This window comes from Pyxicephalus adspersus, chromosome 6, assembly GCF_032062135.1.
Source record: "Pyxicephalus adspersus chromosome 6, UCB_Pads_2.0, whole genome shotgun sequence".
Classification (NCBI taxonomy): domain Eukaryota; kingdom Metazoa; phylum Chordata; class Amphibia; order Anura; family Pyxicephalidae; genus Pyxicephalus; species Pyxicephalus adspersus.
Genome location: NC_092863.1, coordinates 62,801,173 through 62,815,446, shown reverse-complemented (window position 1 = coordinate 62,815,446; position 14,274 = coordinate 62,801,173). Strand labels below are relative to the sequence as shown.

General features: G+C 36.7%; 1 long non-coding RNA gene across 1 annotated transcript; it reads right to left on the bottom strand.

The window, feature by feature from the left end:
* Positions 1-933: 933 nt before the first annotated feature.
* Positions 934-14,274, bottom strand: LOC140333991 (uncharacterized). The gene is made up of 3 exons (XR_011921454.1): positions 14,156-14,274; positions 5,282-5,413; positions 934-4,192 (listed from the first exon to the last, which is right to left on the bottom strand). It is a non-coding gene; the product is annotated as an uncharacterized lncRNA (long non-coding RNA).

Sequence of the window (14,274 nt, the reverse complement as noted above, 5' to 3'; positions counted from 1 at the left end):
AAAGGGATTGTATAATAGAAAGAATAACTTTTTTTCCCCAAGTATCATGTTCTTCAGCTTTTAAATATTTTTCCTTAGGATTACTAGACCAAAAAACATTACAGCTTTGCATTAAATTATTTTAATTCACCCTCTAAAGCTACTGTTTTTACGAAGTACATTTACAGGTAAAAATGCTGTAAAGAAGTATTTTTATTTTAAAAGGATTTCCAACAAAAATGGAAATTCCCTAATTAATTAGGAATAACCAGTATAACCTTAAAGGGTCCACACCTTTTCATGTTTTTGTAAATTAATGATGCTTGAGCATTGGTCTGTTTGTTCTGGTTTCAATTAGCCTAGTAATACAGTGATCACTGTTTTATAGTATTACAGTTCTGTAAGGACTTCTAAAAAAATTATATACATATACATCATTTTAGTTTTTCTTTTAGAAAGCAATATTGTTGAATATAGGTTTGTAGGGTACAAATATTTATCATATTTATATGAATGTGCCTATGTTTAGCTGAAAATACTTGACTCAAGTATAAACCTAAGCTGCCATCACAACTTTCAAAATAAGAATAAATAGAAATGGCAATATAAATAAATATACCCATGTATTTTTTTAAACATTTTACAATCACATGGGCCTACAGGTTAACATATTATGTACTTTTAAACTACCCTGTTTCCCCGATTATAAGGCACTCTCTTATATTTTTTGAAATGCCAAAATATGCCCTGGGTCTTATTTTCAGGGGATGTCTTATTTTTCCATGAAGAAGACTACAGTACACATTTATTGTTGAAAGTCACTCATGATCACTCATGTGTGAAACTGTGCGCAAAAAATCATGTCTCTGATGGCAAGTTAGTTACACACTTTATATTAGGACACACCACCACCTACTGGTGTGACAGAGTATAAACCTGCATTCTATTTCTAATGGCATTTTTGAGGAAAAATTCTCTGTGTATACTTGTATACTTGAGTACTGTTTATCGCACTGCCACAATATAAATTGCATATATATATATATATATATATATATATACATAAATATACCATTTTAATAACGTCCATGAACTGATTATAAAACTTTACAACATCATAAAATAAAGAGCATTATATTTTATATTAGTATATTTTTATCTTTTTTTATACATTTCTGTAAGTTATACTTTTTTTTTATGTGTATTCATATGTAGGAAATTGGAGAGAGGAGAAGGAGAGATGCAAAATCTCAAACTGATGTAATCTGCACGCTAAGGGTTATTCAACAGCTTTACAGACACCAAGGGATGTGATGCATGCATCCATGGTCACAGCAAATTAGATACACAAACATACTCCTCCAATTGCCTTCTGCACGTCGGGGACTAAAACACTGTCAAAATAAATTTAGATGCTTACTTAGTCATTGTGCACTAGCCAAACTCCTCAAGGCACCACTATCTTGCACCAAAAAAATAGAGCAAAACTTTGTTATTTTTTAGGCATTTTTATTTCATTCTTATTTGTCAGCAATAGTCATGCTAAATGTAAGTAGCTATAATGCCCAATGGCTTGGTACACAAAAAGAATGCTGCCCATAGAGTAAAGTTTGCCTTAGAATAGCACACACGGCCTGATTTCTAAATAGGTTTTCCTTTGCATTCCAGGGATTTCAACTAAAAATCCTTTGTACTGGTCAAGTAACAGGGCCATGAAATGTTACCTTCAAATGGCTCACATGGAGACACCTATAAACTATGGAGAAACATTCAAAATTAATTCTTTATTAAACAAAAATGTTTAAACTGGCATAGAAAAAAGGTGAGTGTGACTAAGAAAAAAAAAAAGATTTTGCAAAGATTTTTATTATGCAAAAGCGTCTGCAGGGAAATTGCATCTACAGCATGTTGTGAAAATGAATGATATAGTACAGGAAATGCATTTACACTCCAGAAAAAGGTTCAGTTATACGCGTATATATCTGGGAGCTGCAATTTATAATGTATTTTATTATCAGTCAAAAATTGTTGGCCATTATGCTTCACACTGGTTTATAACTATACTGCGGTCGATTTTCTGCAACCAGCAAGGAGTTTTTCACACTAATCCACCATGAGTTGGACAATATATTTTACAATGATCCATCAAAGGTTTTGATTCAATTTAAACATAGGCAGGCAGCATCAGAAAATGCATTACCGTATTTAAAATAAACCACAATGAGAGTACTGAAACATCCCAGGATTGGTGGTTTTATAAATGTACAAACATAAAGCCAGTTTGTAAATGTATAATCTATTAGTAAACTGACTTCACATTTTAAGTAAACATATTTCAATGGTACAATGCAGAAATAATACAAAATATCATAATACATTCTTGACACGTTGCACATATAAATGAAATGCATGTTCTAGTATTAGACATTTTCAGATAAATTATTTTGCTTCTACAAATTATTCTGTTTTTGTTGTTTTAATATATTTTCTACTGACACATCACAGATTTAGGGAATAGAAAAAAAAATGTCTTAGAGCTTTGCATAAATACTAATTGTGTAACCTTCAAGTAATGCTGCACATGGCAATTTGTTTACTGAAATCAGCCATTTCCACAGCAAACTGCATTTGCTTCTTGAAAATGCCTTCTAAAAAAGGAAATCACTTATTTGTATCTTGTATTTTCTGTAGATTTGATCCAGATGGTTTGCCATTTTTAAAGATGCTAAATGAATTATAAAAAAGACATTTTGACATGATCCATGATAAGACTGCAACCATTAATCACAGATTCCATTAAAACAAAGTAGCATTATCCATCCATTTTAAATAGAGAAGGGTCTGGAGACAAACATGGATGTCATTGTATAACTTTTCCCAGGAAAATGCTTGTTGTCTGACAGTCCTGCTAACTCTTGGACACCAGTGCTTTGCATTACTGACCCTTAGAACAAGCCTGCATATAAGGACTTCTGACTTTACTTACCTGCATACATACCAGGCCTGATTTATGAAAGCTCTCCAAGACCAGAAAATATAGACTATAATAGGAGATCCTGGGTGATCCAGCAAACATAGAATTAATCTGGTCCAAGGTTAAAAATAGCAAATGATTTTTATTAAATCTTTTCCAGGTTTGCTGGACACTCATGATAGTCTATCTTCACTAGTCTTGGAGAGTTTTCATAAATCAGGCCCAGAGATGAATGACGCCAGACACTTACCAATTGGGCCAACCATGGATCTCTTGTGACTAGTTTAATATAAAATATAACCATGTACAGGTATAGAACATGTTAGTAAAAATATCAGCACAACCCTGTTGCATTCGGACATTTAGTATAAACAGTTGCATCAAATAATCCTGGTAGCACAGTATCACATAATATTGTCTTTGTTGGAATTATTTGACCATGTTAGCTATGTAGAGATCAACCACAGACATGGTTCGTCCTACATGCAGGTCAAAGATATTTAGAGCTTGTTATTCACTTGTGTACTAGTTGTTTTATTCTAACCTTCGGTTTTGAAGCTTTTGTTTCTTTTTTCAGAATAGGATAAAAGAGTGTGTCTATTCATGTATACTTGTACAACCTGTATGTTATTTCTCTATGCTTGTATTCTTCATCACAAAACTCCTGGCACTGAACACATATGTAAATACTGTAGCTTCCCTGTGATTATTAATATCTTTTATTTATACAGCTCTAAATTTTATGCAGTACTGTCCTAAGTGTCCCTAACACCAAAAGCAAGCAACACCCCTTCCTCCATTCATTCCCTAACATTGAACTAAGATTACCAGCAGACAGTTGCTGTTACATAATTTATAAGCGTTTTTAAAGCATAGCCGTGAAAGTACATTTTTCATTCTCAGAATTCTTGCTCCTATAACTCCCTGCACACCTTACCTTCAATAAAGCTGAACTAAACCTTTAGGATAAAAAATTGTGACCGGATAGATCTTTTTATTGTAGAAGGAACAGGCAGGCAATGTCCCTTCTGCAAAAAATAAACACACCTGCCTGATTGCAATTTTTAGGATATACTCACCAATCCTTGATCTGGTTCCAGTGCTCCATCTTTATCCGGTCTTCTTCCAGATGTCAGATCTTTACCCATCTTGATTGGCCAAGTTGCAAGGTCTTCACATGCACACAGAAATTCTTTCAGTCCTGGCACCCCCTGGAGATACCGGGACTCCCAGCATAACCTGGCATGGCAAACAGGAAGACATGAAAGTATTATTGCAGAAGGGAAATCGCCCATCCCTTCTCAAATATAAAACCTGCCTGCACACATTTTTAATTGCAGAATTAAAGTTCTGCTTTAAATATTGCAGCAGCATGGGAGGGTAGTAATGGTGCCGCTATCACCACATAATACACACAGGGTGCTGCGAAAATCTTATTCCTGGAGTTTAACACCTAACAATACAACGGCAAGGTGGATACCTGGACTCACCTTTGAAGAGCTTTCCCTCATTTCCTTTTCTGTTTGACACTTGGTAAATAGACAGTAAGTAGGGAGATGCTTCCTTATTTCCTGTGAGCAATCTCTTATTTAAAGACTGGGATCAATAAAAAGTTGATAAAATTCTAAAATTAACTAAAAAATTTTAAAAAAATTTTAACTAGAGTTAGACTTAAATGAATCTGTTTTACAGTCGCTCATTGCTCTGTCACTGGGTTTGTTTAAGTTTTGTGTATAATCCTCCAACTTGGAACCACAGTATAAAAATATATTTGCAAAATTAAATTATCTTGCTATGCCCTTGCATAGCAAATAGGAAAAGAACATTTAATTTTACAGATTAAAATCTTATATAAGCCACTTGGGCTATAGAGAATACTCAAGCATATATTATTGTGCTGTGTACACATTGCAGCTTATCTTTTATGTATGGAAAAATATTTTCTATAGCTCGTGTGGCCTTTACATACTCTGTTAGTGATAAAACTTGGTTTTAAGGCATCTGAGGTATTAGTAGATGATGAGCATAGTAATGGAGAGTTTTCCAAACAATGAAATGCATTTTACATACCAGCTATGTATAATCCCTGTGATATACATTGATATGATATATATTTTAAATGATTTAATATTAAAAAAAGAAACTACTGAATTAGCTCAAACCTGAAACTATTTGCTTTTCATGTGCCTCTTGTTAGTGGTAAAGTATTTAAAGCCTGTTTCTCGGTAGTGTTGAAAAATTAAAATAGCCACTTTCCCATCCCTTGCCTTTCTAGAAAATCTGTGTTTTAATGTCCATTATCCCAGGTACACACAGAGAAATGTTTACCTTAATCATTGGTCTTAAGGTCTTCCCCCTCCATTGGTTCTGGTTGTGATGGCTGGTTCCCAGCAGCTCTTCCTTCTAACGAACTCTGATGGATCCAAGAGCCACATTATTAACCCCTCTAGCATTTTAATTCTGTTCAAATTTCCATGCAAAAAAAAAAAAAACATGGCTATAATTCTTAAGCATAACTCACCCAAATATGCCCAATATTTAATACATTCAATAATAAACTTTAAATAAAAAAACACAAAAATCTGTTGAAAAAAATAGTTAAACATGTAATATAACTGTACAGTAGCTTGAACAAAATTTCTTTCTATTGGACTCTCCCGCCGTTCTGCCCGCCCGCACCGACGCATGTACCGACGTCACCGGGAAACCCCAGAGAACGTCTCTGCACTTTGGGGCTAAAGATCAAAGAGGACGGACGTGTCCCCAGGACCTATGGGGACCAGTAGGATGCAGGGGGACGTTCAAGAAGCAAGGTAAGTGGGTTTTTTTTTTAAAATTTAACGGCCCTTCAATGTGACTTGGGATTACCGATTTTTGCATGGAAAAGTCACACTCAGGAATAACGCTAGAGGGGTTAAGTACACCTTGATAGTACCAGGTTGGGCCCCTTTTTTCTTCAGAACTGACATAATTCTTTGTGGCATGGATTCAACAAGGTGCTGGTATCATTCTTCATTGATTTTTGTCCAAGTTTGGTATCAATATGATCAACATGGCTGCACATCCATGATATGAATCTTCCATTCCACCTCATTCCAAAGGTCTGTTATTGCACTGAGATTCTCTACCTGTGGAGGCCGTTGAGTACAGTGAACTCATTGTCATGTTAAAAAAACAGCATTAGATGATTTAGGCATTGTGACATGGTACATTATCCTTCTGGGAGTTACCATCTAAGATGGGTACACTAGGATCATACAAAGATAGGCATGGTCAGCCACAATACCAAGGAAAGCTGTGGGGTTTGAACAATGCTCAGTTGGGGCTTAGGGGTAGTCACTCCATTACTCCAAAACTCTGACCCTACCATCGAAATGGCACAGCATAATTTGAGATTTATTAGCCTAGGCCACCTTTTGCCAATCCTCTCATTTTGACGAATACAATTTTGGTGAGCCAATGCAAACTGGTGCCTGTTCTTAGCTGCTAGGAGTGGCACTTGGTGTGGTCTCAAGCTACTGCAGGCCATCTGCTTCAAGGTTTTATGTACTGTTTATTCAGAGATGCTTTTCTGCATACCTCTGTTGTATCGAGTGCTTGTTTGATTATCACAACAAATGTGATCCACTGCTCCTGGATTCCACCAGCAGGTATATAAGTGACCCATGTATTTGAAAAATCTTTGTTCCCTTTTCTCCACACAGCATCAGTATGTTGTAAAACAAACATGCAAAAAATTAGCAATTATTTTTAAACAGTTATTGGCTATTCATGCAACAATCTAATTATACAACCTACTAAATTTAGGTATTATAGACCAAAAAGGAATTTGTTTTACAAATCGTCAACTTTACCAAACTTTTAAAGACTTGCTTGCTTTGCTTTAGACTGGTTGCTTTTTTCCCATGTTTGAATGTACCGGGTCTCATGATAGACAAGCACATTTTTAGTTTTTTTATATAACTTTATAGACTCTTAAGAGGTTGTACAGTCAAATTGCTGCTGATAGTGAACCCATCTTTGTTTTTATTTTAAATCATTGAATAAAATCAAACATTTATTTTAATAACATTGCTAGCAATTGTAACATCTTTGCGAGCCTCTCACTTTTTTATATTACATAATGAATCCTATTTTATTTTACTTATGCAATTTAACTAAAAATATAAAATATTGAATTAGGTAGGGACAAACAAGCCTAACTCAACAAGTTTAGCAAACGGTAGGCGTCCATTTACTTTTTTCCAGTGCATTAAATCATATGTCAATGTGCAACCCTTTAACGCACTAATGTACATTGCTGTGAGTTGTATCGTGCTACACCAAAGGTGTGTTACCATGTGTATTCATGTGTGCTTCATTTAAAATGAATGGCCCTTACAATGCAGCAACGCATGTTATGTGCAATACCACACATTGCAGTACCACAAACATTCCCAGAACTCAGAAGCTTAAATCCGGCATTAAACTTAAAACCAAAGTGTTGGGGGTCTGCTGGGATGGACAGGACAGGAACTCGGGTGGAGAGATTTCACTCAATAACATGAATGAGACTCTTTTTAATGGCTTTGGCTGCTATTTAATCCAGGTACTTAGCTGCAGCGATCTTCCTGCCAGAGTCTAAGATCTTACAAAGTAAGATCTTACAAACAGATGGGTAAAGCTGCTTATATTGCCATGCTTGTTGTACATTCATGTTTACTGGCTGAGTAAAACTGAGAAGGGAAAAGAGTTTGTGTTGTTTGTCTTTTACATTCTTTGCTGAAAACTCAAGATTAGCATTCAGCAGGATCTATGTCCCAATTATGAGAGCTAGGCACCACCAGAACAAACACCTCAAATTACATTCCATACGTCCTGAGTTTTTTATTGAAGGGGAATCAGAGTTAAATGTATGCACAAATGTTGGACTTGGACTAACTAAAAAGTTTGCTAAAAAGTGCAGTTTCCTTTTATCAATTGCCATGTTTAAAATGCAAAATGAGATAATCAGGCCTGTTTAATAAAGGTGCAGAAATCTGAATTTGTTCAGTACAACAGCTCCATCTTATGTTATGTTTGTAAATTGCAATGCAGATATCCTTATAAAAAAAGGCATTTAACATATGGCAGAGTGTTGTTTAGATCAAGCCAATATTTCAAAGACCAAATAAAAGAAATGCTTTAAGTTGTTGTTGTTTGTTTTTTACATTTTTTTTGTAATGGAAGTCTCTTAGCTGTTACTCACACAATTCTAACACGGTATTATAGGGTAGAAATATTGCAAAAAAAATCTGGTATCATTTGCTGTAAATATTTTATAATTAGCAGAAAGTTTGAAATTAAACTTTACAAAAGTATTATTTTCCAAAAGAGTAATTCACATTTTTAACATTATGTAGGAGGGTGGCTATCCCTTTTACATAAAGGAAAAAAACATATTTTTAAAACTTTTTTGGGGAGGACTTCTTCCATCTTTACCACAGCCTTGTGGGATATTTGCATCCTCTCTGCTCATGCTTGACATCAGGCATGTGTCATCAAGGTACTTTCCTCTAATGTAAAGGAAAAAAATACACATGCGCAGTAAGATTTTTTTTTAAATTGGGAGGAAGACAAGTCACCCGATCTCGCAGATCAAGTGGCATAAGGAAGAACCCAGAATAAAGACGATGGCAGTTTTTGATAGAATGTTGAGCTCTGGAGGTTCTGCTGTTACTAAGCCATGAAAAATACTGAATTTGAACAGTTATACACAGCAAACTAGTGACTTCCTCTTCCCAAAAATATACTACACTTTGCTTGTGCTCATTTTAGCAGTAAGAAAGTTTGTGGCCAGTTACACAGAGGGAGTTTTATGTAGGTAATGCGTTATGAGCGGAAATTTATGTCACTGTTCTAGAAAAAAATGCAATAGACTCTACATTTGCCCATTTTTGCAGTAACTTGGTAAAAATCAGCTCAGGCAGCTGTAATGACAGGAGAAGAAAAAGAATAGGGAGAAGGGGGGAATGCTAGTCAACACCAGCAGAGCTGAGCCCAGCAGAGTGTAAGGGGAGGCCTTTTCCAAAAAAAGAAAGTCTTTTAATGGGACACAGGTAGATGAACCTGGGGATGTTGCTGGTCCATGTTTCTTGGATCCATGCTAGTGTCCAAATATCAGAACACATTCCTGGATAGCTAGGATAGGGAAGCCAACATGTACCACTATAATGAAGTACCTGCACTTTCTTTCTCACAGCAAGGATCTATCTGGTAACACCTGTAGTTCCATCTGTCAATATAGATACACAGGAAGCAGCAAAAGCACCACCAATAAGGAATGTATTCTAACAGGAAAGTGGCTTATTTTTCCAGGAACAGCAGTCAGGACCTGTCCAAGGTCTTTTGCTTTTGCTAGAAATATTTTGTTAGAAGATAGTACATGCTCATCATTTCAAATACGTCTTCTGCTATATGACTATATAACAGGTTGTTCCCTGGCAGGGGACATGGGATTACCTGATGAGCGGTATCTAAGTGGCTCCTGGTCCTCTCAGGAGAAGCCAGCAGCAAATGGGCCAGTGTGCCTAGTGGCCAGCAGACTACTTTGCTGCAAGGAGATCACCAGGCTCCCCCCTCACCAGAATTGACAGGGATCAGTGTAGGAATGGCTAATTAGACAGGAACACAGCAAGTCAAGGCAATAGAAAAGACCATGATCAGGGCAGGCAGCAACCAAGGCAAAGTCATGTAACTGGCTGAGGTCAGGGCAGGTGGCAATCGCAGGCAAATCCAAGGTCTAAATCCAGAGTAGCAGAATCTACAACACACTGGGCAGAGTAGTGGATAACATACGGATGATCCAGTAACCGGATCAATAAACTATAAAGGTTTAAATATGACAGGCATCCAATAAATGGACTGGATCATGACCAAAAACTAATCTGCTCATTTGCTGCAATATATACTCTCTAATCCTCTCTAGCTGCACTCAGTGTGCCAGTGATGCAAAGACTGACAGAATGAAAATGACTAGAGGGGTGCTGGAAATGCTAAACAATCTGCAGGCAGAGTGGTAACAGTAACCTCAATAATTCTTATAGGCATAGAACTCTAAAGCCTTCTGTCTCTACTCTGCAATCTGCCGATTTTTTGTTATGCCTTTAAGAATAATATCTTTACAATGCCATAAGCAATACTGAGTGAACACTGCGTGCTGGGTAACTGTCCACATTGCAATGAAAACTTGTTATTGTATTAAGTTCATGCTCATTTTTTTAAAAGTTTTAATAAGTTTTCTCTGTGCTTTTCTGCACACTTTTCTTTAGAACCCAAATGGGTTGTTACGATTTCTCTTTATTTAACATTACAAGTTCTTCAGAACTGTTCCAACAAACACAAAGTAACATTTTTTATTACGTTATTTTCCTGTTCTACTTATTCTATATCTGCTTTGGTTTAATTTAAACTCCCTGCATTAGCTTCATCATTAGGATACATGGAATCACCCAAGTTTGGCTCTTTTCATACCTTATATTGTTTTTTTAGAGTTAGGATAGCATGCATTTATTTCCTTAAAATATATATACACTTTTTTTCTAGCTTTCAATGGAGTAGGAAAGGGTTGGAAACTTTGTCAAGTGCAGTATTCTTCCCAGCCCTTATTAGCAGGTCACACCACCCAGCACTTTTTAGTAGTTACCCACCTGTCATCAGACAATAGTTTATGAGAAATGATTACACTACAATAATTACACTATTACTCAATACAAGTAATTACACTGTTTACAAATTATAGGACACTAGGAATATGGGTCACAAAAAAGGACACTGGTCAGCTGGGGTATAATTGAAAGACAATGGGAAAGTTGTGCATACTAAGGGGACAAACATTACAAAGTTAGAAAAAAATGTGGTGAGTAGTGGAAAGTAGCCACAATTATAGTGTTACTGGATACCTATGTCACTACATTTATTTTGTGTCCCCACCCACTTCAGGCTTTAGCTATATATCCACCAACATAAGGCTATACCTTCAACCAACCAGGCTCAAAATGCGTATGTTGCTATCTGTGTCTCTGCTGGTGAGATTTATCCTGTTTTTTTTTTTTTTTGGTGACCATTGCAACCAATACTGAATGTAGATGGAGAAACAAGCTTTAAATGTTCTCACCAAACTAAGAGGCAAGGGTTATAGTATTACAAAAATTATTTTTTGTGAAGTTTTATTTGTGATAACATAATGGGAATTGCTCTGGGACCAGCTGGGTGCACCTATGAGGGTGTGTGGTATCTGGCCAATGCCAGTGATTGTACTGTTGGCTCTAAATCTACAAATCAGAGCTAAGTTACCTACTGCTGGAGGCTGATTGACTGCTGTGCCAATTCACATCAACTTTAACGCTATGCACCAACCCTCTGTTCCCATTCCATGATGTAGTGCACATGTCTGGTAACATAACAGAATAGCAAAGGGAGCAGGGCTGCAAACACAGACTGGCTTGGGTGACCATGTATTTAGATGATACTAGACCAGTGTTTCTCAACCAGGGCCCTGTATAACCTTAGGGTCCCTCCTGAGGTTGCTAGGGGTTCCTAGAGCAATGAACAATGTGTGCCCCTGAGGTCAATTAGGTGATCCCCCTTGATTTTTGGGAATTTTTCCAACTGGCCACCACACAAACTGTGATCTGAGGATATGGTAATTATAGCAGGGATTCCCTGAAAACCTTAAAGTTATTTCAAGTGTTCCCCCATGCATAACAGATCAAGAAAGCTTTATAAGACTGTTCTCATAATAAAATTGTTTAGCACATATGGACTGAGTAATGTATATTACGGTTTACACACATTTTGATCTTTCTGTAGGCATGTTCTTATGACAACTGTCTTAAAATGAAGGCATACTTTTTCATAATTATCAACAGATAAGATTTCTGCCAAGATAAACAAGTATTTTTTAGTAAAACACTATCAAGGATATTATTAACATACTAAAAGCACAAAAAGGAGCAAGTCATTGTTAGAGTTTATGTAGCATTTAACTTTATTATTACAAGCAATTATATTGTCATGAATCAGTGCAATATTTGTAGTTAAATGAAAGGTGGTTTTTAAGATTGGGTGGTGGATAAATCTTAAGGTTAATTCTAATTGTATTTATGGTTCCAGGGTAAGCTTTGTTGTTTAGTGAATTTTTTTTTGGACTGAACAGCCAGTTGCAGCTTTTTTCTCCACCCAAGTTTTTACCAAGGATGTCATATCTCTATGATTAAGCCAGTGGGTGGGGTGAAATGCAGCAAAGGATGAAAGGCACAAGAGGAGTGGATTTTTTTCTCATTTCATACAAAGATAGCAGATGTGGCCTTTGAGCCCACATTTATGGCTGGTGCTAAACTCACTGTGCCATGTGTGTCCCGTTAAATACATTTCATTTCTTGTCCTGTGTATGTAGTGGGAAGTGAGAGAAATCTTCTTTTAGATGTATTGGCACCAAGTGTTCTCATTTTAAGGGTTCTCCTTTATTTTTGCCCTAGTAGCAAATCATGATTATTATTATTATTATTATTATTATTATTAATAATAATAAACAGGATTCATATAGCACCAACATATTACACAGCGCTGTACATTAAATAGGGGTTGCAAATGATAGACAGATACAGACAGTGACACAGGAGCAGGAGGATAATTGTGGCTTTACTCCACGACTCCTTATTTGCTGACAAGTGTTCTACCACTTTAAAGAACTTTTGACTTTATTTATACTTCAAGGTATCTGTAAACCAAGAATTAAGATGATAAAAGCCTAGGAGCTCACCCTTTAATACATTGGCTCTATCTGGTTATCCTTCCAGTTTGGGCCTGCACACACATTTCCTGCCAGAGACTGACAGCATTTACTGGATACAAGAGAAAGTTATCACTGTGGCCTAATCATTCTTGATCCACAGCACAGCATGCCTGACACACACACATTAAGCAATCTTCTACAGGAGCATCCCATGATAAATAGAATGGTTTCTATGTTAAAGGCAGAGGGATAGTGTTGCAGCAGTCTTTGGTTCAGGGGCTTGCCTTAGGAAAAGGGTAAGTATACCGTGACCCATCATTAACATCCAACACCACATTATGTTTGTTTTCTTTTTGGGGTAGTTTTGGATAAAGTAGGGAATAGTTAACATTATGTCAGGTATTTAGTTCTGTCTGTGATCCCACTGGGGAGCAATTGGATCACTTATGTAACATTAGCCTTAAAGCAGATTTTGAAATGCAATGTCTGCCTACAACGTCTAGGGCTATGTACACACATCAGATGATTCTTGCCTGAAACGAATGCCTGGGCTCTTCTTGGGTGAGCATATTTATTTATTATTATTATTATTAAACAGGATTTGTATAGCGACAACATATTACGCAGCGCTGTACATTAAATAGGGGTTGCAAATGACAGACAAATACAGACAGTGACACAGGAGGACACAGGAGTAACACACAATAGGAAGGATATATGACGTGTACAGAGGTCATTCGATGTTGTTCATAGATCTGTCCTGGCGGATTACTGAATGACCGCAATGGAAGTGGAGAAAGAAGAACGCAGCAGGGTGCCAATTACTTATTCCCCCATCTCCCCTCTCTATAGAACAAAATGACACTGTATGTACAGCACTTATTTGTTCAATGAGTGCTGTACAATCATGAAAGATCCTTTCCAACAATATTTGTGTGTACGCACCCTTAGACTACGTACACACGTGCAATAATTATCGTTGGAAATGAACGATTAATGACCGATCGGCTAATCATTACCAAAAAAGGTGCACAACGAATGGCCAACAACAACGACGAACGAGCAATGTTGCTGGAAACTAACGACCATCCCGGATCTGATTGGGCAACGATTGTTCGCATCTATTGTGTGTACGGTTGTTCAGTGATCATGGATTGTTCTGTGATATACTTTCCCCCGTACATGTCACTTCCTGCATCGTTCAAACGATCGTATCTAGCGTGTGTACATTATTGGTGGAATATATTTGAACGATTGTATCGTTTTAGCATGTACAGAATTGTGCACAATACGATTGTTCAAAATAATTGTGAATAATCCTTGATTGGTTGTTAATCGGTCATTTTCAAACATGTGTACCTAGCCTAAGTCTGTTCCCCTGTATACCACACTAGCAGTTCGTTAGAACAAAAGGTACCTCTAAAGAAAAAAGTAAATTATATACCTACCTTTACCTCTTCACTTGCAGCACCTAGGTGAGGATTATGTCGAGCTCATTCAGGAAAAATGTGGGAGGAATCAAACAGCCACAGTCTTGTGAGAAGTTGCTTTCGCAATAGTTTGGGGT